The sequence below is a fragment of the Polyergus mexicanus genome, unplaced genomic scaffold (genome assembly GCF_030449975.1).
Source record: "Polyergus mexicanus isolate NDT 795.1 unplaced genomic scaffold, iyPolMexi1.0 SCAF_21, whole genome shotgun sequence".
Taxonomy (NCBI): domain Eukaryota; kingdom Metazoa; phylum Arthropoda; class Insecta; order Hymenoptera; family Formicidae; genus Polyergus; species Polyergus mexicanus.
The window spans coordinates 2962681-2967787 of NW_027223341.1; the positions used below are offsets into that span (position 1 = coordinate 2962681).

Consider the following 5107-nt stretch of genomic DNA (forward strand, 5'->3'; position numbering starts at 1 on the left):
GCGAGAAGGGCGCGTAATTTATTAGACGAGTCAAGCTGCCGCTAACGTATGTGATTCTCAAGATCCCGAAATCTCGAGGCAAGCAACGTGTCATAGCTATAGCTATAGTTCGGGAAAGAAAAAGACAGAGGATTGTATGCCTGCCTTCTTCTATTGCCCGAAGTTGACCGAGCGCCGAGCGCACACGTACACGGCTCTTCCTTTGTGTGCATCATACCTTCCACACTCTGTGGCATGTAGCGCAGTCCCGAATCTGCCATCACTGACTAGCAGTGAATTTCGAAACATGCCAGTGATAGTGCATAAAGCCTGTTGCACAATACAAAAGTATAGGCAATAGGAACAAGAAATAAAAATTATCCACCAATAGGAGCAGGAAATAGATATTATTCCCTGCTCCTATTGGTGAATAATTTTTATTTCTTATTCCTATTGCCTGTACTTTTGTATTGTGCAATAGGCTTAATGCGTGTACAATCATAGGATCATTCGAACGCAATGCAACAGGCCATATCGTGACGCAATTAGTAACTTAGCAAATTAGTAACGGTCATTTATACAATCTTTGTTAAAAATCATATAAAGGTAAATCTAATAATTAGATATGACTTTAATAAATTTCAGTATGTGAAATAGATGTTGTAAAACAATCAGTACTATTTTCTAATGTAATAAAGAGAGATGCGTATATGAAAAAAAGAACATAGATATTGCCACGTATGTCGTATTATGTATTAAGAAACATACGCAATGCACTCGTATTATTCAACGACGGGATTTATCATATTTGTAAATCAAAAACCATTATAAAACATGGAAATGAATGTGTGGCAAAATATAGAAATGTCAAGTATACTTGTTATAGCGCAACATAGTAAGTATATGCATAAGTATAATACTTATGTACAATACATATATATATATATATATATATATATATATATATATATATATATATATATATATATATGAATACACTAATTGAATATATAATTTCTAATTATGTATATGTAATATATAACCTATTCAACACACACAATATCGATCTTATACAGGGTTGGGAAGTAACGCGTTACTTGTAACGCCGTTACCGTTACAGTTACTTTTTTTCGGTAACTGTAACGGTAATGGCGTTACAAATTTTATTTGTAACGGAAAAAGTAACTTCGTTACATTTTTCGGTAACGAGTAACGAATTTAACAGTTACTTTTATCGTTACTTTTTTCAAATTTTTTGATTTATTTAAGATATTATTCTTGCTATTGTGCGTGATAAAATTTTTATTTTAACCGTAAAGCCGTAAGCAAATCGACCAATTAGCATTTTTATTATGTTGTAAAAATGCTTGAATGTGATTGATCAACTTATGGCTCTTGCAGACCAGTGCGATGACGCGACGCGCGATATCCAATGAGAGCTTTATCTTTTCGGAAAAGCAGAGCTCTCATTTACTACCAGTTCTAAGTACCTTGCAACGAAAATTAGAAAATCTCAATAAATCTGACCTTATAGATTGCCATTCATTAGTTGAAGCTATTCAGCAAGGTTTAAATAAAAGGTAACTTATTAATTTGATTAATACATATGTTATTTAATTTTAAATAAGGATTTAATTGAAAAATATTATTTTATTTTAAACTATTGATTCAAAAGTATTAATTTCAATAAAACAAACAATGTCGCTTAATTTACTATATTTGATTTTAGATTTCGTACAATATTTGAAACAGAAGAAATAATAATAGCAGCATGTTTACATCCAAAATTTAAGTTAAACTGGTTAACCTGAGAAAAAAGAAAACGTGCTGAAAATTACTTGGAGGATTTATTGGGAATCCGATCAACTAAAAATTCTTCAAAAGCTGGAAAATCTGACGATCACGATGATTTTTTCATTTTTGAGCAAAAAACGGTGCAAAATGAATCTGAACAAGAAGAATTGCAACGGTTTTTAAATCAAATAATTGTAATATAGAAATGTTAAACGACTATCCAAAACTTAAAAAACTTTTTATTAAATATAATACAGCTCTACCAAGCAGTGCATCTGTAGAAAGAATGTTTAGCATCGGTGGCTCTGTATTAACACCACAAAGAGGGCATTTAAATGATGATACTATGGAGCAACAAATTTTATTAAAAATTAATAAAGAATTTCGATAAAATTTAATCATTTATTTTGTAATAAACCTTGAATGAAATCTTGCTTACAATTTTTTAAAAGTTTTTCTTATGCAAAATAATTTATTAGTTTGTATTGTAAAAAGGTAACGGAAATTGTAACGACTCGTTACTTTTTAGTAACTGTAACGGTAACGAGTTACTTTTTAAAATTGGTAACGAGTAACGGTAACGAGATACTTTTTAGAAAAAATAACGGTAACGGTAACGAGTTACTTTTATAAAGTAACTTTCCCAACCCTGATCTTATATTATATTATATTTTTAAAAGGATTAGAGATGGCCAATTGAACTATTATATCTTTGATTTGTTGTGTCAAGCACTAATTTAATTATTATATTTTAAAATTTTTGTTCTACTTTCTATTGTAGAAAATATTACTATACTTAATGATATTAAGCATTCTTTAACTAACAACGTACCTAAAATAATATTATAACGTACTTTGTCATGCGTACATGTAGTATATAACCCATTCAACACACACAGCATTGATCCTATATTTTTAAAAGGTTTAGAAATGGCCAATTGAACTATTATATCTTTGATTTGTTGTGTCGAACATTAATTTAATTATTATATTTTAAAATCTTTATTCTATTTTCTATTGTAGAAAATATTACTGTACTTAATGATATTAAGTATTCTTTAGCTAACAACGTACCTAAAATAATATTACAACGTACTTTGCCAAACATGCACGAGAAACAAAACTTGCTTCAAATCCAGAATCAAAATGGTAAGATGGTTAATTCATTTGTATTATTATTTATTTAATTATTTATTTAATTTATTATTTTATATTGCTGCAAATTATATTGCTAATCACATTTAAATAAAATTTATATTTCTTAATTTAATTGAAATGCTTTTGTATTTAATTAATAATTAATTATACGAATAAATGTGGTCATATTTTCTTATTTATTAGTACAAAATCTATAATTTTTGTGACATTTAACATTTATTTTTGTTTTTCCTAGCATATCTTAATAGTAATAATATTATGCAAGACAACATTTCAAAAAGTATTTATGATGAGGATCCATCTTACGTACGAAACAATCCATCTGATGAAAGTTTTATTCAAGCTGTGATAAATCAGGCAACAAATTCTGTTGTTAAACAAAATAGCTCAGCAAATATTTCTAGTCGATTACATACATCACCTCATATAACGTCACTAAATGTATCAGACAGAAGTGCCCAGGATGACGTTGGAAATCTCAATGAAGGTTAGACAAGAAATTTATTTTTCATAAAGCATCGAATTGTGTAGTTTGTGCAGAAAATTAAAAAATAGAGAGACTAAAAGAGAGTTCGTTTTTACAAAGATCTAAATAAATCTAAATCAATCAAGATCAATATAAAACAGTACAAATGTTCTGACATTAACAATAATCGCCAATAATATAAAATAATCTTTAAAAATTTGATATTTGAAATGACCAATAAATGTTATAAGAGTATAAAAATATTACACACACACACATGTAATACATATAATATATTTCTACAAGTATTTGTATGTATATGTCGATATGTATTGGCCGTAAAAGTTTATACTCGTTTAATTTAAATTACTATATTTTAAGTTTATTCTTTATAACTATATACTTGTAACATTTATTGGTTATTTTAAATATCAAATTTTTAAAGATTATTTTATATTATTGGCGATTATTGTTAATGTCAGAACATTTGTACTGTTTTATATTAATCTTGATTGATTTAGATTTATTTAGATCTTTGTAAAAATGAATTCTCTTTTAGTCTCCCTACTTAATTTTCTATGTTGTAAAAGTCACACATAGCTATAGTAGACCATTTCTTTAGATTAACAGTATTCATTTCTTTATTTTTATCTTTCACTAGGTATTGTGTTATATTATATAATATTTAATTTAATTATAATTTTAGATAATTTTTCATATAACTGGCATGGAAATATGTTTGAAGTATATGAAGATTACGACTTATTCGAATGCACTACTGCAGCAGCTATAATTTCTAAAGATTCCGAAATACGTGAACCTGTTTCTACTAAAGGTATATTATTGTTTAAAAATAATTATAATAGTTATTATTACTCGTATGTAACTATATCTTAAATAGTATTTAGTAAATAATTATGTTTATATGTTTCTTTTATTGTACAATTAACAATTTTAGACCCGTTCTAATATTATATAATATATTAATTATTATACGTTCCACGCGCGGTGTGTACTATATAAAATAATTATTTTAAATACTTTGCACATTCTAAATCTCCCTTTATTCACATTTTGTTAAAGTGAGCTAACTATCTAAAAAAAAAACTAATCTCAGCAAAACGAATTAAGAATCCATGATCAGATACATCTGATCATCAATCTATCGAAATAATTATATCGTTGTCGTCTCTTTATTTACATTGAATTGCAATAATAAAATGCAAAAGTGGAAAATTATATAAAATGCGATAATTTACTCTGTTACTTTAATATAAAAGAATAACTTATTTATATCATCTTTTTTTAATATAATTGCAATGCTTATGTATTTATTTACATAGGCCGATAAATTTTATTTCATTCGGACTATCTCGGACTGGATATGGTAATCCCGAAGGATTTTTGCGCGCTGAGACCAAATTCATCGTCCAAGTTTGTCTATTACGATACAATTTTGAGAAGAATAGCGTTAAAAAAGCTCAGAACGAAGATTTTAAGGAATGTTATGACATTTGTCCCATTGATAGTAATTTCTTTTTAAATTTTTGTTAATGTCACGCAAAAATATCATTTATAACACTATAATTATTTCTTAAAATCGTTGTTTTAAATTTCTGATGCCAATTTAGTCAAAAATGTAACGTAATAGACAAATTTGGATTCGATTTCAGCGCGCAAAAATCCTTCAGAGTCGCCAGGTCCAATTCG

General features: G+C 27.5%; 2 long non-coding RNA genes across 6 annotated transcripts; both read left to right on the forward strand.

The window, feature by feature from the left end:
• The first annotated feature begins 255 nt into the window (after window positions 1-255).
• LOC138942089 (uncharacterized) lies at window positions 256-1535 on the forward strand. Of its 5 annotated transcripts, none has more exons than XR_011448253.1 (4): window positions 256-298; window positions 461-543; window positions 625-874; window positions 1381-1535. It is a non-coding gene; the product is annotated as an uncharacterized lncRNA (long non-coding RNA). The 5 variants fall into 5 exon arrangements; XR_011448254.1 differs by having other exon boundaries at window positions 269-298; window positions 484-543; XR_011448255.1 differs by having other exon boundaries at window positions 271-298; window positions 484-585; window positions 678-874.
• A 979-nt stretch (window positions 1536-2514) lies between these two features.
• On the forward strand, window positions 2515-4216 carry LOC138942120 (uncharacterized). The gene is made up of 3 exons (XR_011448273.1): window positions 2515-2922; window positions 3167-3418; window positions 4104-4216. It is a non-coding gene; the product is annotated as an uncharacterized lncRNA (long non-coding RNA).
• Window positions 4217-5107: the final 891 nt, after the last annotated feature.